Source organism: Lynx rufus, unplaced genomic scaffold, assembly GCF_022079265.1.
Source record: "Lynx rufus isolate CCGP_SWC_20201006 ecotype Redwood Valley unplaced genomic scaffold, mLynRuf1.p SCAF_3, whole genome shotgun sequence".
Taxonomy (NCBI): Eukaryota; Metazoa; Chordata; class Mammalia; order Carnivora; family Felidae; genus Lynx; species Lynx rufus.
Genome location: NW_025814845.1, coordinates 67250374 through 67274059, shown reverse-complemented (window position 1 = coordinate 67274059; position 23686 = coordinate 67250374). Strand labels below are relative to the sequence as shown.

Genomic DNA, 23686 nt, shown 5'->3' with positions numbered 1-23686 from the left:
TGATTCAACATTTCTATACATGACACTGTGTTCATCATGATAAGTGTACTCTTAATCCCCCTTATCTATTTCACCCCTCCCCCCACTCACCTTCCCTTCAGCAGCCACTCGTTTGTTCTCTGTATTTAAGAGTATGATTTTTTGTTTGTCTCTTTTTTTCTTTGTTTGTACATTTGTTTTGTTTCTTAAGTTCCACATATGAGTAAAATTACATGGTATTTGTGTTTCTCTGTCTTAATTCATTTAGCATTATACTCTCTAGGTGCATTCATATTGTCCCAAATGGCAAGATCTCATTCTTTTTTATAATTGAGTTATATTCCATTATCTATATATCTATCTATCCATACACATATGTATATATATATACCACATCTTTATGCATTCATCTTGGGTTGCATCCATATCTTGGTTAGTGTAAATAATGCTACAATAAACATCGGGGTGCATATAGCTTTTCAAATTTGTGTTTTTCTTTTCTCTGGGTAAACACCCAGTAGTGGAATTACTGGATGATGGAGTACTGATTTTAATTAGCCTCTAATTCATTGCACTTCCTTGTGACAATGGGAAATAATTTAACCTTTCTCAGCCCCTCTTCCTTCTGGATCAAAAAATGGATCATCATTATCATATAATATCTAATAGTCTTAGCTTTGTATTTGTTACATATAAATTAAATAGCCTTTTTCTTTTTTAAAAAAAATATGACAAGATATAGAGAAAGCTGATCAGGACTCAGCTCCCTTGAACTTCAATTCAATTAATTATTCATGACCTACATTGCTAAATTAGCCTAGGGCTCCCCTACATTTCCAGACAATTATGAAAGACATGGTAAATTAAAAAATCCTTTAGCATCCAGATGGCAAACCTTTAGTAAAATATAGTAACTTCAACCACTCTATAGTTGAGTATTCTCTGACAGCATTTTCAACATCCACAGTACACAAGTTATAATGGCCCTGAGTGACTGAAATTTAACATTTAATGAGCAACTACAATGGGTCAGGTACTAAGCTATAGTATCTCCAACTACAACAGCAATAAAAATAACAACCTAAATAACAATAACTAGGAGAATGACTAATATGTACTTGTACTTACTATGTGCCAGGCATTTTGCCAAGCAGTATCTCATTTCATCCTTATAGCACAATGCTATAGAACTATAACTATCTACATGTTACAATTGAAGCCCAGTGAGGCTAAGTAATTTGCCAAAGGTCACATGGTTAATTAGTGGAGAAATGAGACGAGAACCCAGACTGCCTATTATGGGTTAAATTGTGTCCCTACCCAAAAAGATATATTTTTCCATGTAAATCTTTTGTTTCAATAAATAAAACATATTCATAGCTTCTATTTTATATCACATTTACAGATGAGGAATACTTCTAGGCCCAAATAGGTTAACAGCGAAGCTACTACTGCTGGAAGGAATGCATGCCCGCACTCTAGGCATTTTAAGCCTAAAAGGAGAGACTTAATATTAGAGAACACCACACTTCACCCTCTAGGCTAGAGAACTGAAACCAGAGGAAAAGCAGAAGACTTAGTGAAGCTCCTGTAACCACCATCTGATACCCTCACCTTCATGCTACAGAGAAGTAAATGACAGCTGTGCTACTTTTAGGTAAGCTAGAAGTAGGTTTCCTGACTACATTAAGTGAAACTTTCATTGTTAACAACTGCACCACAGGCATTAGCTACAGAAAAGTATCCACTGATAAATACATACTATTAGTGAAGAGGGAGCCACACAGGTATCTTGTTTCTTCAAATATCAGGAACTTCCACATCATAGCAGGAGAGCAGTGGATCAACTCCACCTCTCCCAAAGGTTCAGTCCAAAAACTTCCTGTTGGCATTTGCACCAAATAAACCTCCCCTTCTGGCATCATCTGAGGGACTAGGAGATCCAGCCGGCTTTCTAGGGGATTGGAAGCTCATACTTTATGATCCCTATTATAGATCTCAATCCACCAGCTATTTCCTCAGGCAGGTAGTTCTGACCAATTTGGACATCAACATCTTTTTTGGTGGCAATTTTGTACATAGGAATCGCTTTTTGCACTGCAGCCCTTACCAGAGGGAAATCCTGTTTCCTGCAATGAACAATCATCATTCTGGGCTCCAACAATTGGCACAAACCCTGGAGGACAAATCCATCCAGCAGCACTTTGTACCTGATTGTATCTTTTACCACTTTGCTGAGTCTCTGTTTTGCTTCATTTAGTAGTAGGTCTGTAAAAAGGTCTTCTCTCGCTCTGAGGACTTTGAGTCTTGCTTGATTCATCAAATTAAACATCTGAATTTTCTCCTCCTGCTCAATCTGCTTTTCTTTTTTCTCATAGTATTCCATTATCTTCAGTCTTTGGGTTTGCACAAGACAACCTTTCTCAATGTTGAACACTTCCTCTGCCTTTGCATCTATTTCTTCTGCTTTCTCATTGGATTCTTGTTCAATAAAAGCCATCATATGCTTAATCTGCTTTTGCACACCAACACCACTGAGGGCCATGGCAAAAGCAGTGCTAGGCTGGGAAGAGATTAGAAGGGCCCCAAAAGGACATTTTGAAGTCCTAACCCCCACTGCCTAGGAATATGACTTTATTTGGAAATATAGTTATTGTAGATATAATTAGTTAAGATGAGGTCACACTGGTGTAGGGTGGCCCCTAGTCCAATATGTGTCCTTATGAAAGGATGGCCATGAACACAGAGACACGAAGCAAGAACACAGGCGACAATGACGACAGAGATTGGAGTGATATAGCTACAAACCAAGGAAGATTGCCAGCAAACCACCAGAAGCAGGAAGATGCACAGTATGATTTCCTTACAGGTTTCAGAGGGACCATGGCCCTGCTGACATCTTGATTTCAGACTTTCAGCCTCCAGAACTATGAGAAAATACATCTCTGGGTTTTGAAACTACCTAACTCCAATGCCTTCAGCATGCCATGTTTTATTACCACATCAGCATTAAATCTTTCCTGGATGATAAAAGAAATATTCAATTATATGTAAAATAGGTATCATTTTTCAATTTTAATGAATTCTAATTACATGAAGATCCACATAAGACAGATATATATATTTTTTAATCAGAGTTCCTAGTCTCTGCCCCAGCTGTCGTAAACACAATTTTTGTAGTTATTTTTAAATATTTTGCAAAATAGCCTTTTAAATTACAGGAATGGTCAACATCTATCCTGAAGCAATTTTCATCTTTAAAAACGGATTCATTGTATTTTGTGGGTGGCTGTTCAACTATTTTATTTAAATTACCACACTCTAAGAGCTCATCTGGAAGAAACAGACTAATAGTAGAAAGGACAAACAAGACAAGCTTACACCATACATGATCCTACGCAACCAACAATTTACCAGACCACAGACACGGATTTGCCTTCCAGAGGAAAAAACCAGGAGAGAGAATACAGACTCAGGGGAAAGACAGGAAAGATACAGTGAGGATAGTCTTAGAGACTTCCAAGTCTTAGAGAAAGAGATGGGCACACAAGGAAAAGCAGGGCGGGGTGAGCAGCAGAAGAAAAATGAGCCTGAAGATACAAGGGGAAGCAGGTGGAGAACCTGCAAGGAAATGGGGAGGAGGGGTTGAGGGGGAAGGAGGGGGGGGGGTGGGGGAGGGAGAGAGAGAGAAATACAGAGAGAAGAAAAGAGATGAGGTGGAAGGGACAGTAAGGGAGAAAAAATATTCTGAATTGTGTGAAGGTGTGACATTTTGTCTGTTCATTGCCCTGATGGCAGACATTTCTTCAGGGTCCTAGTGGCAGCTTCGACATGAAATGAGAAATTCCATGGCACTTTTTCATAAAGATAAGTATCCAGTCAAAAATCCAAAGGAGGAAAGTCCTACTCATAAGTCTTTTTTTTTTTAATCTTGGCAAAGTATTTCTCTGAAACAAAAGAGCAGTGTATATCCCCATCACATTGTTGAAGAGTCCCTTTTAAGAGCCACCACATCACATGCAATACTTGATCACCATCAAAGCCCAAGTTTTCTAGTGCCAAGAGCCAAGTGTGCTGTGGTTTGATCTTTGAAAAATATTTCTGGATAGTAAAGATCAAGGGCCATAAATATGGAGACACATCTTGTCACCATTCTACATTTGTGCTATTAGAGTATGATATCTATTAGGAGCAGGGGTTTCTCAGTAAAAGGCACAATTACAACAGCCCATAGTACAAAAGTAGCATTTTTAATGTATCGTATTTAATTTATAAATATATAATTGTAAATGTATTTTTTACGTATTATAAATGTAAATATACATATACGTAATTAAAAATTACATGAAAAGCCTCAGGGTTCAAAGTAAATATCCTTTAACAAATTCAAACCAGAAAAAGTATCATGAAAAAGCAAAAGGAAACTCAGCAGCATTACAGTTGCAGATCTTGAAGCACATTTTTATTATGCTTTAAGAATAAACATGCCACCAGGTTAGAGTAGATGAGCCTTTCTAAATACCTGGATAAAGAAAGAGTTTCTCAAAGAGAAAGCTTTCTTCAGGTCCTGCTTCAACTTTCAGTGCTAGAAACTGTTTCTATATTTAATATACTGATAAAAAAGTCCTCTATAACACATTCCATATGTTTTTAAATGTGTGCATATATCTTTTTTATAATCTAGATATTCCTTTTATACTTTGTTTTTTTAATCCAATTAAGCAATATCCAGTTAAAACACACAGATAAAAACTAATACTAGGAAATAGAATCTGATAAATGATACAATCAAGTGTATAGCTAGAATTCTCTAAAACTTAAGACAATGGAGGGATCACTCCTTGCAGGGACAGACTGGAGGAAAGGTTTCATGGAAGGACAGGACAGGACCCAGGGCTGACCAGACTCACACAAGAAGGGAGGAGGGAATTCCAGGCAGGGAAAGGACTGGAAAAGGGAGTAATACTGGGATGTGGGAGGAGGACAGTGGAAAGACACAGAGAAAGAAGGTTGACTGGGTCAATTATGACTGGAAAGCCCCAGCAAGAAGTGTAGCCAGTGTAGACTTGGGGAGAGAGGAAAGATAGGAAGAAAGCAGTGGTTTACTGAACTGGCACCAATATGAAAGATGGATTTAATTGCAGCAAAAGCTAAAGGCAGATAAATTAAATGGTTGCACAAAACAGCAATAATCCAGGTGTCCGAAGGTGGAGGGCCTGGGGAAGGGTGACAGTAATGAGAATGGAAGGAAGGAATATTATGAGAAATGAATGCTCAGAGCTTGGAGACAGGATGTTGGAGTTTTATCTATAGGATCTGCATTGTGCTTCTATTTCGGCTGGTGGTGACAAAACATTTCTGAGCCTTTTTAGCCTTAGGTCAAATGCTTATGAGTCAGGAAGAGAAACATTCTTTTTTTTTTTTTTACCCCAGTTTTATTGACGTAAAATTGACAAATGCAGTTGTAAGATATGGAAAGCATACATCACAGAGAAATACTCTTCGAGAGCTGTAATTTAAGAATGGAAGACCACTCCTGCAACCTTCAGAATAAACCACTCAATTCTGCCCATATCTCTCTTAAGTTGGAAATTCTTTTTTTGAAGTTAGCATTTTTAATGCGGTATTTTCTTTAATAATAATCTTGACCTTGTTGCCCCCAAATTATTGTTGTTGGGTGTATCTGAATCAGGATTTTAGGAAAGATATTTCATGTCTTCCCTAACTGCCTTACATAGGAGGAATCACATGAGCAAAGTGAAGGTATATTTTAACTGAGATATGCTTTCTATATCTCAATATATTTCTATATATTGAGTGGAAAACTCAATCCTGAGGCCATATACCTGGAAACTTCAAAAATCTGAATCAATTCTAATGGCCAAAGAATACATTTTAAAAGTTTTTTTTAATTGTACTGAAAAGACAAAAGAGATATGAAAAAATTCATGGACTCACATACATGAAATTGATTCATAAGCAAAGATGCCAAGCTTCTCTTCAAAGTTTAACCAGAATTTAGACACTTTTCTAACAAGAAGGCTACCTGCATTTTCAGGCAGGTAGAAAACAGAAATAAAGAAAGTGGCAAGACATTCATTCTTTGACTCTTTTATTAAACAACCAGTTATTGAATATCCATTTCTATACAAGGTGACAACTACAAAGATGAAGAAGAACCTGTCCCTGGGTGAATAATAGTGAAGTCTGGGATTTAATAGTACGTTATAGTTTATAAGGTCCTTTCTCTTCATGTGTGAAGATCTCCAACAACCCTCAGAAAAAGTTAGGAAACACTTCTATTTTTTTAGATCAGAAAGTAAAATGATAAAAGGTCTTCTGTAACCCACATCTCATAATGCTCATGCCCATTACTGTTTCCTGGGTTATTCTCTTTATTCTGATGAGAATGCTCTCACTTACTCATTCAGATATTGATGAAATCCATAAATATAACTGAATACCCACCACACACCAGGCACCAAAGGCTCTGGAATGAAGAAGACGAAATAAACAGAATCGTTGTCCTCAAAAAGTTCACATTCAGGTAGGAAGGCAAGTAAACAGCTTTAGGGAACTGATCAGTGACCCAAAAGTAAGCCCCGTGTGTCAATGTGCAAATCTCTGGGAGCTCCCTCCCCCAGGGCCATGCAAATCTGACCATCCTAGATCAAGACCCATCTTCACAAACCTTGAGATCATGACCTAGGCTGCAACCAAGAGCTGGACACTTAACTGACTGAGCCACCCAGGAGCCCCAAATCTTCAATTTTTTTAAGTTTATGTATTTATTTTGAGAGAGAGAAAGAGCACAAGCAGAGGAGGGGCAAAGAGGGAGAGAGAGACACAATCCCAAACTGGCTCTGCATGGTCAGCATGGAGTCTGACGCAGGGCTCGAATTCACAAACTGGCCAGATCATTACCTGAGCTGAAACAGAGTCTGACACTTAAACTGACTGAGCTGCCCAGGTGCCCCTATATTTCCAAATTTTAAAATATGTTTCTTACCTACTATACCAGATTTCTAAGTTTCACATGGGCAAGAATGAAGTCTTATAGGCTCCTATATTCCTCTCTGAGGACCTGAGCATTCCACATCTGAACTGACGACTGATAAATATTTATTGCTAGATTTATATGTGTCATGTGATATAATTGAAACAGTATATTTTGCCTAGCTAATCTCAACTAAGATAAATTTCTTCAAAAGTTGTGGGAAGTTTTTCTTATCTGGAATAAGAAAAAGATCTTGGTAAACATGTATTCCATCCTCACTCTAAATATTCTTAGTTGTTTTAATGATTTGATACCTATTAGGTTGGCACTAGCTCCTGCTGGGTTAATAATCTGTATTCTTAGTAACAGAGCAGTCCAACTATTTTCTTTTTTTTTTTTATTTTTGTAATGTTTATTTATTTTTGAGAGAGAGAGACAGAGTGAGCAGGGGAGAGGCAGAGAGAGAGACACACACACAGAATCCAAAGCAGGCTCCAGGCTCTGAGCTGTCAGTACAGAGCCCAACACAGGGCTTGAACCCATGAACTGCGAGATCATGATCTGAGCTGAAGTCAGACGCTTAACCGACTGAGCCACCCAGGAGTCCTCCAACTGTTTTCTAAGGACATAAAATTATTTATTGTCATCACCTAATATATGTTTATTCTCTATTGGAGCCATGACATTAAAATGAATATTATGGAACCCCGACTTCTAAGTATTCAATATTATGGAAATATGGGGCTGTCTTAAACATCTGAATCAGTGCTGTCTCACAGAACTATAATGAAAGTCATGTATAAAAATTTCTACTACCTACAATTAAAAAAGTAAAAAGAAACAGGTGACATTAATTTTAATAATGTACTTAAACCCAATGTATCCAAAAATGTATCATTTTAACATGCAAACAATATTAAAAATATTAGTGAGATATTTTACATTCTTTTTACTAAGTCTTAAAAATACAGTGTATATTTTATGCTGACAGCACATCTCCATTTGGAGGCTAAATTTTTATCAGAAATACTTGATTGTTATTAGGAATGAAATTTAAAACTCATAGTTTAAAAAGCAGATTTCCAGAAACCTAGTTATTCCAAAGAATACTTAAACTGTTTGCAATAATTGAAAAAAAAATGTGTTTAAAAAAATATTTTTTAATGTTTATTTATTTTTAAGAGACAGAGAGACAGAGAGACAGAGTATGAGCAGGGGAGGGGCGGGGGGGGGGGGGAGACACAGAATCCAAAGCAGGCTCCAGGCTCTGAGCTGTCAGCACAGAGCCCAACACGGGGCTTGAACTCGTGAACTGTGAGATCATGACCTGAGCCGAACTCAGATGCTTAACAGACTGAGTCACCCAGGCACCCCAAAAAATGTGTTTTTAAACTCAAATATAAATTAATTAAGTTAAAATTAGAAACAAATTAAAAACTCAGTTCCTCAGTTGTACTGGCACGAGGGCAAATGCTCAATAGCTGTGGCTACCATGCGGAACAGCACAGAGCTGAGTCAATCACTATCCACACTTCTCCTTCAGCAACAACATGCAAGGCACATGTTTCTTTGTCTTATTTTGGTTTGCACTTTGTTGTTTAATGGAACCTTCCTTTAAGTGGTGATAATGGAAGATGGTTGTAGTAGCTGATGCAAGGGAAGGACCAATCCTAGGTCCAGTCAAGGGTATAAGCCAAGTGGGAGCTCTCTTCAACTGGACCCCTTGAGAATGTGCCTTCACTTTTCATGGTTTCACATATTTGAACTTGAGTAATCACCACAGGCAGGAGGAAAGAGGAATGAAAGACTGATAAAGGCTTTCTGATCTTCCAGGTGTTGGCCTCCCACATAAAGCCACGTGACCTCTTAGAAGTACCTTTCATTTCCTTAGAATGTAGATAAGCAGTTTTTAGTAGTACATATATGCATTTTTTTTTCATAAAATGACCCTGGTAGGGTGCAGATATTTTAGTAAATACTTTAAAACTTTCATGTACACAAGACTCACGTGAGAAATTAGAATATAAATTCCAGGGCCCTCTTTCCAAAGATTCTAATTTTTCTCCGGGCTTTACAGGAGAAAGACTCTCTTTGCTCTCTTCACTCTGTTATGCCCTGGCCAATGGATTTCCCCTCTTAGGGAAGTAGAATCTCACTCTCTAAAGGCAGTTCAGCATGACGCTCAGTTCAGAAACAGGACACAGAGCCTCTGTGCTCTACAGTGTTCTTCCTTTTCCCATTAGTAACCCTGAAAAATTCAGAATACCAATGCAAGCAGGTCATAGAAAAAAATAACAGCACTTGGCTATTTTCTGTCTAGTGTTGGGTTAAAGGAGCAAGGTTTTGTCTACAAAATTTTAGTGAGACTTGGTCCAGACCTGTACAAGCAACATGGAAATCTAGTCTGGAAAGCCAAGCCAGGTATTCAATCAAGATGGCCATTATTTTACTGTGTCCTTAGTTCCCCTGTAGTAGGTGTCTGGATGAGATTCAAAATGTTAGTCACCTTTGACACATTAACACTGATTCTTTGCAAACAAGTATTTTGTTTCCTCACAAAAAATCTCCTTGCTCCTGTCACCAAAGAAAATAAACTATCAGCTTGCCTCATGGCTTATGCATTTATTTTACTTGGATAAAAGGACTGCACACTTTTCATTAACCAACTTAAGAGAAAAAGGAACTCAACCACAACTACTTCTTGTTTAGACCAGAAATTAAAAAGATGGAAAAGGGGCTGGAATGCTGGAGGGAGACCCAAGTGCATGGCAAAGCCACAATGTGTCCAGAGACTGCTACAACAGTCTCACTAAAAAATTAAGGACAAGGTGCTGCATTTCTTAATTTAGCACAGAGGAAATGCTTTTGCAAACACACATGTTTAATGTTGACCATTAGTGGTAGTGGGCAACAGAGTAACAATACATTTTGCATTTATATAGTTATTACAAAGTGACTTCTCTCCTCCAATTAGTCTTTATAAAATCTCTGAACAGTAAATGTTCTTTTCCAGAATTTAATACACACAGAACTTATTTTCTCAAAGTTGCTCATAGGACTGACAGATTTGAGGCATGAAACTATTTTTAGGCTTCACAAAAGCACATGATTTAATACCCCAATTGGGCTATTCAGAAATGGATGTGGCAGAGTAAGATGTGGTCACTAACATCCATGACTAATAAGCTCAGCTGGTTCGGGTCTTTCCCATCTCCTTCTCTCTCACCCTCCTTCCATTAATTAATCACCCAGCTTAGTCATGTTAACCCTTTCATAGTTCTTTACTCCTTTCCTCCATTATCAGCAGTGTCCAAATTCATCCTAGACTCCTGGACATTTACCAAATGTCTCCTGATATTCTCATCACTGCATTGTTTCTTTGCACCTGGGTTTCTCTCTGCTTGAGATGACTTTCTTCCTTCCTCTTCCACTTACAAACTTTAGAAAATGACTTAATTCCTTGTCTATCCATAAATCTCTTCTCATCCCTCTCTATTTTGTAGGTAGAACTTTTCCCAGAAAGGATAAACTTTCACCACAGACACTGGGTAATACCAATTTCCCAAAGGTTTTCAACTTGTGACCAAAATACGGGTCCTAATGTCTGTAGCCAGGAATCTGCAAAACCCACATGAAAATGTGATGAACCATGGAAGACCTAAGGCTGTGCTTTTTTATCGTTACAACTGAATATACCCTGGAGCTTAAGTATGCTTGTCTTCACATTGTTGCATGGCCATTTTTATTTATATGTTGTTGAACTTGAAACCTGTCCAATATGACATGACATACACTTACGGTCAAAAGGTGATCAATAAATCATGCAAAAGATTATAATCTTCTCAAAAGCCAGAGGGGAAACAGACTTCTTCAGGGAAGCAGTTCTTTACTTTAGTTTATGAAAAGTAAATAAATAAACATTCCCACCATACCAAGGATTCCCATGCACAAGTCAACAGTGGTTGTGATGGACCTATTTCTGCTGCTTGATGGCCCTGTCACATGGTGATACTCACAAGCTGTTCCTGTGTTACAACTGCTAAGCCACAAAGCCACATGCAACCAAAAACTCTCCTAGATCCCTGCAGACAAAGGATGAGAATACCATATCAATGAGTCTTTTATTAACCCTCAGTAAATAAACACCTGTAGTCTCTTCCTTTTCATGGTTCTCAGTAGCTTTCAACATGTGCCCTCCATCAGTCAATAAGCTACAAAAATGTTGGCATTTGTATAAAAGAAAACAGAACCTTGTAACCACCAAGTGTGACTAATAGTGGAAAATGCATTCACTGACAGAAAGAGTTCACAATGCTACTTAAAATAAAAGATCAAAATCTCACAAGAGTAACAGTAGTGTAACTACTTCATACAGTCCCCGGGGTTTTGAAGATACCAAATCAAAATGAGATGCAAACATATATGAAATAAGCAGTACTATCAAAACATTACAACTGTCTTTCTCCATCCCAGATAAATCATGCTGACATTCATAAATTACAGCTAAGGAGAGAAACCCGAGCACTGAGTCACTATCACACCTCTATCAGAACATCAGAAGTGCTGGCAACACCCATCATATTATAGGGTGCTAAATCCAGACACACTATTAAAAATAGACATTCTAATAGAAGTCACTCTGTCCTCATATCTGATAATTCTAAATTAATAACAATTTTTTTCTGGACTCAACTACTACTTGATTTGGGACACTCCTCCTCTTTTTAGCATTTCCTACCAACCCCATCCCTTCCAGCTCCCTTCCTTCTTCACTGAAACCCAGAAACAAAGCAGAGAAAGAGACTGTGATACCCTGCAGTTTACAGATCTCATCTTTCAGAAAGACAAAATGGCTTGTCAGGTTGGAGAGTCTATTTTTGGCTTAGGTTTCTCCTTATCTTGGAGTTTCCCATGAAATTTTATCTTATTATGAGAAAAAAAATTCAAAAAAAGGGCTGTTTTCTATTATTTTATTTCTTATGGGAGAGACTTAAATCAATAGAGAAGATATTAGGAGAGTAAAAAGTACATAGTAATGTTGTATTGTTTACTTTTTAAATTTTCTATTTTCATTCCAGTAGACTTAATAAGGTGTTATATTAGTTTCAGATGTACAATACAGTGATTCAACAATTCTATACAACACCCAGTACTCATGACAACAAGTGCACTCCCTGATCTCCATCACCTATTCTGCCCACTTCCCCTCTGGTAACCATCAGTTTTCGCTCTATAGTTATGAGTCTGTTTCTTGGTTTCTCTCTCTCTCTCTCTCTCTCTCTCTCTCTCTCTCTCTCTCTCTCTTTCTCCCTCCCTCCCTCCCTCCCTCCCTCTCTCTCTCCCTCCCTGTCCTTTGATCATTTGTTTCTTAAATTCCACAAATGAGTGAAATCACATGGTATTTTGTATTACTTTTTTTAATGTTTATTTATTTTTGGGAGAGAGAGAGACAGAGCATGAGCATGAGCAGAGGAGGGGCAGAGAGAAAGGGAGACACAGAATCTGAGGCAGGCCCCAGGCTCTGAGCTGTCAGCACAGAGAGTAACGCAGGGCTCAAACTCAGGAACCACAAGATCATGACCTGAGTTAAAGTTGGATGCTTAACCAACTGAGCCACCCAGGCACCCCATGTATTGTTTACTTTTTAATTGCCATCTCCTTTCAACTTCATCCTCCCCTGAGGGACTGACTCCTTCCAATGGAGGAATAACTTCCTATTCCTTACCGTGCATATACATCTTAAGTGCCCACATATCTAGTGGTCTAGAAAATGCAGTATGATGCAGAGACCACAAGGGAGCCATGGTACACAGGTAATAACCACCACAACAGCAATAACATTTAGTGAATGCTTACTATGTGCCAGGGATGTTTCTAAGCACCACTATCTATTAGCTCATTTAAACTTTACAACAACCACATAAAGGAGTTCTATTTTGGTTTTCATTTTCCAGAAAAAGAAACTACCACCAACTGAGATTAAGTAGCTCGACCAAGAACCACAGAGCTGGTAGAGCAGGATCAGAACCTGAGTGAGCAATCCAGAGTCTACATACTCTGAGCTACTGTAATATTCAGTTTCCCAAAGAGGGGAGAGAATTCAAAGTGCATATGATAAAAGTTTAAGGTAAAGAACATTAATGTGTTGTTAATTGCGTCTAAAGTTAACTGGATGTAAACAAGGGTGGGAAAAGGCAGGGAGGAAGCCTGAATATTAGGGATTAACCGGAATTCAGTGCTGTTTCAGCCATTTAACATTGGCTAAACACAATGACAAAAAAAAATGCCCTGGACTTCTGGGTTTTTTTCCTTGTTTGTTTGTTTGTTTGGGGTTTTGTTTTTATTGTTTTTGTTTTTCTATCAGATGCAAGCTGTGGTACATACCTATAATGACAACAGGTATGTGCAATAGAAAAAAGTCCTCCTTGTCTTTTGAATGTCTCTTATGCAGAATTGGCCAGGAACGATACAGTATTTTCAGTAATGTTAGAAATAGGGAGTAGGGTTATAAAATTGTATATCATCTTCACCTGCACAACCTGAGGCTGATTCAATTTTCAGGGTAGACTTAAAGAAAAAGAATCAGGGAATGTGGAGCTGGGGAAATTGCAAAAGAACTATAACAATAACTGTGAGGGTTAATTTAAGAGGCTGAAATGATGCTATAAATAGCAGCCATTTACACTAGTTCCTGACCAAATTCTAGCAAAAACTCAAAAAGTTAAAATTTTCAAATATAATGACATGCAGTTTCCATGGGATTTTACATTTTCCTAATTGTGGGCAGCATTCTTGCCCAAATTCTATAATAGCCAGAAAACCTATTAGAAATATGATGCTTCTTTTTCACGTTGGTAACAAAGAAGGTATCAAAATTAGTCTAGTAAAGAAAACACCTTGGCTAGTAGATTACTTGCTTACTTACTCAAATATTCAGATAAAGAGGACATCTCCATAGTTTTCCTTGTAGACCACAGTGTTTCAAGTCTATCTTCCAAGGCAAAAGAAAAACAGTTGTACACAAGTAGTGTACTTTAGTTAGGAAATTTGTTTTTCACAGAGATATGGGCTAGTAATTCTGAAAGTGCTTTATGTGTAATTGAAGGATTTGTGATTGAGCATATCTAACACCTAGATCTTGGTTTCTAAATACCATTCTTCAATAAAAGAAATCTGGGCTCCTTGAATGTCTGATTCAAGGGCTGGATCAGAAAAAGTATAAGATTCACCTGGAGCATCTGAGAGTATAAGAGCACCTGGAGAAAATAAGAAGTGTGAAGATGGTAATATGAAGAAAAGACACAAAATCCAACTTGAAAATTGGTCAAATGGCCAAATGTGGACAACAAAATAAATACCAGTTATAATGGATTATAACTCATAGAATAAAACAAAAATCCATGTGTCCATACTGATATAAATAAATAATTGAATAAGTAAATAAGTGAAGGAGAAAGGAAAGCTCTTCCTTACAGAAGAATTTAATGTAGGAGTGAGGAAATAAAAAAAAAATCATTGGGCAAACATCTCAATGACAACTGTTTCTTTTTTTTATGTTTATTTATTTTTGAGAGAGACACAGAGTGTGAGCAAGGGAAGGGCAGAGAGAGAGGGAGACACAGAATCTGAAGCAGACTCCAGGTTCAGAGCTGTCAGCACAGAGTCCAACGTAGGGCTCAAACTCTCGAAATGTAAGATCATGACCTGAACCAAAGTTGGATGCTCAACTGCCTGAGCCACCCAGGTGCTCCATCAATGACAACTGTTTCAAGCCGGAATCATCAATGATCGATATCAATTGATATCAATATTGATATCAATCATCAATGATTGATAAAATGTGTGATTGAAAGTATGATGAAAAAACTGGTCATTTATTTAGTCTCAAAGTATTCCCCCACAACATGCTTACGAATTACAAAAAGGATACTAGCAACTTAACAGTGGAGAAACTTGTCAGACTTAACTTAGGAATTGAAGTTAACATCATTAGTAATTAGACATCTTGACATCATTTGTTTCCTGATATGATGAGCTGAGAAAGGTATAGCATCATTCTATGGTACTTTTGCCAAAAATGCGTAACCTGAATTTAACCATCAGAAAACTCAAATCAAGAGACATTTTCCAAAACAACTGGTCACTATTCTTTGTCAATTCATGTAAGACAAAGAAAAATTGAAGAACTGGAGGAGACTAAAATGCATGACAACTGAGCATATATGTGATTCCTGTTTATATCCAGGTCCAGAGAAAGGACATTGGTGGTACAACTGATGAAATTTAAATACCATCTATAGATTAGTTAATAGTGTTATACCAAAGTTAATTTCCTGGTTTTGATAAATTTAAGATCCTAACATTTAGAAAGGGTCAAACGAGAATTCTTTGTACTATCTTTTGCAAATTGTTATGCACGAAATTACTTCAACATAAAAAGTTAAAAAGTAAAATACAAATTTTAAAATGTCCCATGATATTAAATGGTAACTCTCTTGAATAATAATTCTCAGTAACAATAACTTTTGTACCATGAAATGCTTTCAGTTATATTATCTCATTTTATCATTATCTCCATTTTACAAAATAATTCAGGTGACTTGACAATCCTAGTGAATGTTAGAACTTACTCTCACATCTAGAGTGTTTTGAACAAACCAGTGTAATATTTGGAAATCAACTGCTTATCTGGTTTTACATTTCTACAAAAGCTTAATGGGGGTGGGAATAGAAAGGAGTTAATAATAATAGGTATACAACAGTTCATTAAGAAGTTTGGGACAAAGTGTAATATCTAGTGCATGGATTCAACCCAAAGGAAACAAAAACAATGATCAATGCAGTACATCCTAGAAATGTGTAACTGAAGAAGAAAGAGGACCAGATAAATACCCTGAACAATAATAATGAGAAGGAATATGGGAAGAAAACAGGAAACTGATATGGTAAGGTTCCAGGGTGAAATAAAGCAAAGTAAGAAAAGGAATGAAAATGGCAGAAAGACAAAAGAAAGAAAAAGGTGGTCAGAGAAAGGACTGAAGCAAGGCATTGAGCTTACAAGAGGAAAGGGCTGTTGATGTGGGTCTGTCACCTGCTCAATATAGTTTCAAATTCACTAGAAACTTCTAGTGGCTGAAACTTCTAAGGGAACTTCAGGTTCATTCTTCTGAAATGGCATTAGGGACTCCCAGAGGTATTGAAGGCTGTCATCACATGACAAAATCCTTGGTCTACTGGTTGACAATGTACTCTGGCAAACGTCTTCCTTGAACCAAGAAGCAAGTGTACATTCATGGTCAAAGTATAGATGAAAACCACTGGTTCCAATACCCCAATAAGTAGCTAATCCACTCAGAATCCCTCTTAGGACCCCTGCCCAGTATCACTGTTCTCTTCAGTCTGGTTTCCAGACAGCCATGTGGGTGTGAACAGGCTCCAGGAGTCCTGGTGATTTCTAGATAGCACTTGAACTGAAATAGAGCCTGACTGACTTATTAATATCAAACAAGAAAAAAAAAGTCACAGAAGAGTAAGTGGCAATTAATAGCAAAAGAGATATGTTTCCATTACTTATTTTTGTAGTCATAATTTATGACTCTGATATTTATAGTCAAACACACACAAAAAAAGAAGAGAGAACAGAACCGTTATTTTCCTAAAGGCTTGCTTTAAATGGAAGAAATATGCCATACTAGCCACTAATGAACTAAAAAATAAACAATTATAATCTAAAAAGTCATTAATTATGAAAACAATATCAACTTAAAATTAGGCTAAGAAAGCATTATTTTTATGTGATAAAGTGAAAGGCATTTAATATCATGCCCAATTTAGTCAAAACTTTGAAGAGAATAAAGCAAGATAATAGGATAATTGATCAACTCAGAATACCAAGTCTTGCACTAACTCTTATAAATACCATTCACAAATGAAAAAAATAAAAGTCAATCATGCTTGAATATCAGAAAAGTGTTAACATAAACACACCTATTAATAAAAGGCAAATTGTAGGCTACAGAAAGAAGAACTTGTGTTGGACTAAAAATAAAGATTAAATAAAGATTAAATTTGATAAAGATTAAAACATCTGAGACTCAAACTTGTATCAGATGGTCTCTATGGGAAAAATTTATTAATACAAATGAATTAAAAAATTCACCATACAATAATGAAGAATTTTAAGGTATCATGTCCTATAAGTTCTATTTTGGAAAAAAAAATGTTTTCAAATAAGTGGGTCAACTCCTAGTTAGTGGCCACTCGTTTCCCATAAACAGAGCACTACACTCAGACCACAGAGGTACATACATCGTTCTAATAGGAGTTGGGGCTGCCAGTTTAATAGCTTTCCAAAAGCTGCCAAACAAATATTCTATGTCTAAATTGCTTACTACAATTCTTAATAGTCAAAAAATAATAGTATTTCCCTGCCTCTGATTAAAATAAACTACAGCATCAAATTCAGTCTCTCAGAAAGCAGGCAGGTAGACTGATTTCTATATGAATGTATTCTAAAGAGAATTTTCTGGAAACTTAACAATAGAATAACAGGAAGTTGCAAGGTAAAGGAACTACCATCTCAAAAAAACTAGCTAATACCTTTGTTTCAAATCAAAGCTCAGATTTAAGATAAAAATTTAACTTGATCCATCTGAAATAAGTTACCAGAGGCTTTTGCTGCCTGTTCCCAAGTCTGTAAACACAGTCCTAATTATTCTGGTTACAATTTGTGAGTCAAAATTGGTATCAGGAATCAATCTCCCATCCCTTAAGCAGTCATAGGATCTGTTCCCTGATGACCTTGACAAACAGTAGCAGCACCAGCTGTAACTCAGCATATCGCTGACTACTAGGAAATATTACCGGCAATTTCAGTACATTCCGCCTTACCATCACACATGTGTTTACTTATTCTCTCTTTATGCCTCCCCTCCATGCCCACCCTCTCCAGGCTCGTGGTAAGACGGCCTTTACATATCATTTATGCTTTCTGAATTATTTTAGCATTTCACATTAATAATACAACTCATTAATGATACCATACACTAATTGCTTGGCATTTCCACAAAATAGTGCAATATAATTTTATTTTCTGTAAGGGCTCTTTCTAAGACATTAACAAAACCTTTATTACATCAAACAAACAGAAAACAGCAGCAAAAGTATGCCACTATTATTATTTCCACGCATTTGGTCAGTATCATCAGCTAAATTAATAAGAACTAACCCTCATAAGCCACCACCGTGCCATTCTTGCTTGAAAATACATACATTAGAAGCAAACTCCCAGATGGAACACCACTGAGCCACATGCAAACGTGTGAAGGAAGTCTAAGCATTTAGTGTTCTCTCTTTTGAGATACAGAAGTAAGCCCATTTTTCTGAGATCACATCCTACACTCTTCAGAAATGCCTGCAACACTGCATGGGGCAGCACGCTCTGGCCTCCCATGGCTCAGTGGCACAAAGATCTCACCTGCTCCCAATGAGAAGCCTGCCACAACCAGCTGAGCCATGTGCTGAATAGACAACTTGCTCTATTTGTCCAACCTTATTTCAGAAAGGAATCCCTCAGAGCCTTCAAGCCCCGGGCCCAGACTCATGTCAGGGAAGCTAAGGATACTCCCTGGAATGTTCCACAAATTAAACAGTAGACGATGGGATCACAAACAGAGAGATAATAAAAGCACAGCACAGAAAGGACGCTCCCTGTTTCTCAGCTTTATACAGTAGTTGCCATGAGCTGAAGCCTCTTTTCCCCCCTCTTCCATTTTCTCACTCACCTTCAATGATTTACTTGACTCAGTAAGGCATTGCCCAAAGAGATAAACCAGTTTTGTTGTTGTTGTTAAATTTTGTTTTTGTTTTTTGCATGAAATCCTTTATTTAATACCATCAGGCTTACTTGTTTCATTGTTTTCAGAAATATGAACAGCATAATAGATGAATGTACAATTGTAGTGTGGCTTGAAGACTGAATTAATGAAAATCCAGTGTGTTGAGAACGTTCATATCATATGGGTTCAACATAATTAATATTATTGCAAGGAATTAGCTTTAAAATGTAACTAAAACCAGGAAATATTATACCTTGATTTTAATATGGTGTATTTTTCAGCTGTCTTTAGGGTTAATCTAGTCTCAGTAAAAATGCTTTTTAATATTTTAGTTACAGATTCACTTGTTCTTTTCTCAGCCATAATTCCTCACCTAAATAATTGAGCACCAAAAATCATGAGTGACTATTTTCTCAATTTTGCCAGATGGTACTTAACTAGTGCCTCTCCAGTTGTAGAGCAGAGAAGGTAATTCATCATACCCATTGGCCATCTTAGGCTAGCATTTGCAATTATTTGTCTTAGGGAACTCAGGGTCAAGGAGGCCTCTGAGGAATAGGGCAGTGGGGTAGGAAAACCAGTCACCAAACTCAAGAGCCTGGTCTGCCTTGTCCTGACTCTGTACTCTGGGTAGACCACAAATCACTAACATCACTTTGACCCTATTTTCCGTATTGAAAGATTGGGGTAAGATGGTTATTGCTAATTTCTAAGTGGACTTTTGTTCTGATGTCCAAAAAATTCATTCTAAGAGGAATGGAGTGTATAACTTTTGTTAATTATGGAGGCCTAGCATAGATATTGAATATGAAAGATTAGCAAAAAGACTTTTCTTTTAATTCTGTAATTCTTTGTCCTGAAATCTAAATTTTTACCAAATTTATATGAAAAGAAAAGTTATACATTTCAAATTAATTTCCCTTTCCCCCTTCTCCCACAGCAGTATTAAGGCCCAGATTCACCAAAGGAAGGAAAAACAGGGGTTCCCTTTCATTCCTGGAGAATAACAAGTTGGCTTTGGTTTACTCGACAACAGTTTTACCTATCCAATACCTTCTACACTCACAGTATCTAAGATCTGAATATAAGCAATAGTTTTAAAATTAACTTAAGTAAATTTAAAATTAAATGATCACATTAACAAACCAAGGACTTGACAAGCTCAAGAAGATAGAAGAGAAAAATAATTTTAATTTAATAAACTAATCCTGTGATTTAAGTGATTGCAAAGCAAAGTGACTAAGGTTCTTGGGGTGGCCTTGGATGAGTCACTCTTGCTAAATGAATTCTATCGTTAACCTGACCTGGAATATGTGAAGGCCAACCTACATGCAGAAGAGGCCAGAGGGGGAACAAGAAGTACTCACTTCACTCATCATCATGCATAGAGCTATTAGGCAAGTAGTATTTCCCATTATAGAGAATCAAATCTACGCATTTAATGTCTTATCAGAACATTTATTTGGACACAAGAAATGTCTACTTATATTGAATGGAAACTTCTGTAAGCCATTTCCTTGAAAATATGGCTATCATCAGGCAACTAGTAACTTCATACTCAAAGGAACTATTCCTAGTATGTTTTCAAGTTATATTTGCACACTGTACTAACGGAGCTGAGATTTTTACTGCTTTTCTTACTGCATCGTCAATATATAGTGCATGGAGCTGGAGGCTATTCTCTCCCATGCATCATAAAAACACCAGTTGTCATCTAAGAATAGATGCATTTGTGTTACTAATACAACAGAAAATATATGACCACTTCATTTCTAATTTCCCAGATGACTTTATAAAAATATGGAATTAAAATTAAATCTTTAAACTTCATTAGTTAGTTCCCAATGGGGGTGTTCTTGCAATTCAGGGAGGGAAGCTTCCTTGTAGTGAGGAATTGTCAAAACCTATTACAAGATGTGTGGCACTCTTGATCCCTGGGCACTAAATGCCAGTTCACCCAGTCATTGTGATAACCAAGAACACCCTCATGTATTTTCACCCTCATGCCCAGTGAGTGGCATCACCTGTGCTCCCAAACCCAAAGCTGATGAAAACTAGCCCACTGATACATGAAATGTGTCAAGGAAAGGTCAAGTTAACTTTGTCATGTTATTTATAAGCCTTCTTTTTTTTTTTTTTGAGCCTTGCTAATATATATACATAACCATAGTCTTACCAAAATTGTTCAAAAGGAACACATGACCATTTAGAAACCCAGATTTTTTCAAGGTTGGAACAATCTTATAAAGTATGTAATCCAAACCCCCTATTGTATAGAGAGGGAAACTATATGATTTGCCTGAGTTCACAGATGCTAATTAATACCAGAAAGAGGAGACAGCCCACAACCTCCCTGCCTTCTTCCCATTCCATTCTTCTCCAACCACAGAATGCAAAGCAGAGAAGGATCTTTGGAAATGCCTCTTAAGCTACTGTTAATGTGAAATTCCACCTGTGGTGAGCCAGAAGGTACACTTTTGTTTTTCCTTACACTTTTTGTCTTGAAAAATATTTTCATATACTACTAAAAACTTAGAAATGTTAATACACATGTATTCATTAAAAAACTGCTTTCTGAAAATCCAAGGGAAAAAATTTAATACATTTTTAAAAATCCAAAGGACTATTTAAAAAATTTGTCAAAGAAAGTCTTCAAGACTTTTCTAGTCAATTTGGATGCTGTGTTCAAAGAGTATATTTTTAAGTCTTAAAGTAAATAGACCCTCCAACCCCAAACCAAATACAACAATAAATTACATTAAACACAATAATCAACAAATATTCATCAGTGCAATAGTAGCTGCTGTCTCTTTACAGTAATGGAATACAATAATAAATAAATATCTTAAACACCTTCACTGTTCCCTTTGAGGGGAAAAAATATTTCGGTGAAAAAATCGATATCATTTCTGTTTTTGCCAAAAAGATTTTTTATCATCACTATTAGTTTTACATTAACTAGATTGTCAATGTCTTTTTGCCTGCATGTGCTTTTCAAAATAAATATCTCCATTACTAAAATATTGAGTGCAGTTTTTTATGAGTTCTTAATTTAATTCCTAATTCTGCAGCTGTTGAGGCATCTGGTCTATTATCAGTAAAATGTTTCAAATTAAACACAACTTAGATATTCAGGCTCAGGGCTACTCACAGGAATTTTAACTTTTTATCTTGTAGTGCTAGAAGAAAGTACAGGATCTAAATATTCAATGTCCTTCTACATATAAACTAATTGATGTCTATGGGACTTGAGCACCTGCACTGTGAGCAGGCAGTGTAGAAAAAACTGGGGAAACAGCTACAGAAAACAAAAATCACACAAGATGGCATTCTGTGAAGAATTTAAATCTTTAGTCAATATAACACAACATGTACTCTTAAATACTCTTAAATAATTTATATATATATATGTGTGTGTGTATATATATGTATGTATATATATGTGTGTGTGTATATATATATATATATAGCCTTATCTAATTTTTTCATGAATTCCAAATGCCATGTTTGAGTACATAATTGCCCTTAATCACCTGGAGGGCTTGTTAAAATCAAATGAATGTGCAAGGGTGGGGCCCAGCAATTTGCATTTCTAACAAATTCCCAAGTGAAACTGATGCTACTGGTTCCTGGACCACACTTTGAAAAATGCTACTTGAAAAGATTTTTTTAAAACACTTTTTCTTGACAGTTAATAATCAGAAATATATTTTTTTCCTTTTTACCCAGTATGCAAAATGCACATACACACAAAACAGAATTAAGACATATGAATCAATTCTTACTTTTACTATATACAATGAATCCTGACTTTTCCCCATTCTATTCCATTCTCTTCTATTCCTTTTCATTTAAAAAGAAACATTGGTCATGAACCATTAACTTGATTTTATGAACACAGCTTGAAAAATCCTGCTCAGGACTCTCATGTTCATCATTTAATTTAATAATAGTAACTGTTGACATGCATCGATACTTACCAGGTGCCAGGTACCCTTCCAGTCTCTTTACAATCACTGCTCACTTCATAAATTAAAAACCCATAATAACATTATGAAGTAGGTATTATTAAATGCCCATATTCACAGAAAGGAAATTTGTGGTTCAAGGGTATTAATGTAACTTGCCCAAGGTCACAAGATTTGTGCGTATCAGAGCCATGATGGAACACAAGCCTAATTCCAGAGCATACTGGTAAAGATTGCTCCCTTGGAGTGAGATATTTTAGATCTAAATCCCAGATCTACTACTTAGTTGTAGTGATTGTGATGTTACTAAGCCTCTCCAAGTTTCAGTTTTTGCATCTATAAAAGAGGGATAATAATAGGGCCTCCTCATGTGGGAGCTATGAGGATTAAAGAAGATGATGACCCATCACAAGTGCTTGGCATAACCAAGCACATAGTAAGGCTTTGGTAATTGTTATATTTTATTAGACAGAGACAGAATTCTCTGTTGCCACACCATACACGGCCTCCCTTCTCCTGGCTTCTAGTTCCCAGTGCTGTCTCTGGAGTTGCCTTTCCTCCTAATTACTCAGCTTTTGAGAATACCATGTTATCCTATGACCTTGCTCCTGCCCTTCTCCCATCCATCTTCTCTGCCAGCTCCATCTGTTGTGCAGAAGCTCTCAGAACTCCTGTCCCAGACAATTCCGTGTGGCTTCCACCTAACTCTAAGCACCAAAAACCAACGCTCCACCATGGAACCTGCCAACTTGAATGTAACTCCAAAGATACAGAAAAGTTATTCCATGATGAAATTGTAAGTTGTTACCAAAAAAATGAAGTATTTAATCAGCAAATCATAACTGTGAGAAGGCTGAGGCTTTTTGTGTACCCCATAATGCCTTTATATAAAATCATGAACATTG

At 36.8% G+C, this 23686-nt stretch overlaps 1 protein-coding gene and 1 pseudogene across 1 annotated transcript in view; both read right to left on the bottom strand.

Annotated features, from left to right (window-relative positions):
- Positions 1-23686, bottom strand: part of ARHGAP24 (Rho GTPase activating protein 24) — a 512790-nt gene that overhangs the window by 481976 nt on the left and 7128 nt on the right. The gene's annotated exons all lie outside the window — the stretch shown is intronic.
- LOC124520724 (V-type proton ATPase subunit E 1-like) lies at positions 321-4309 on the bottom strand (annotated as a pseudogene).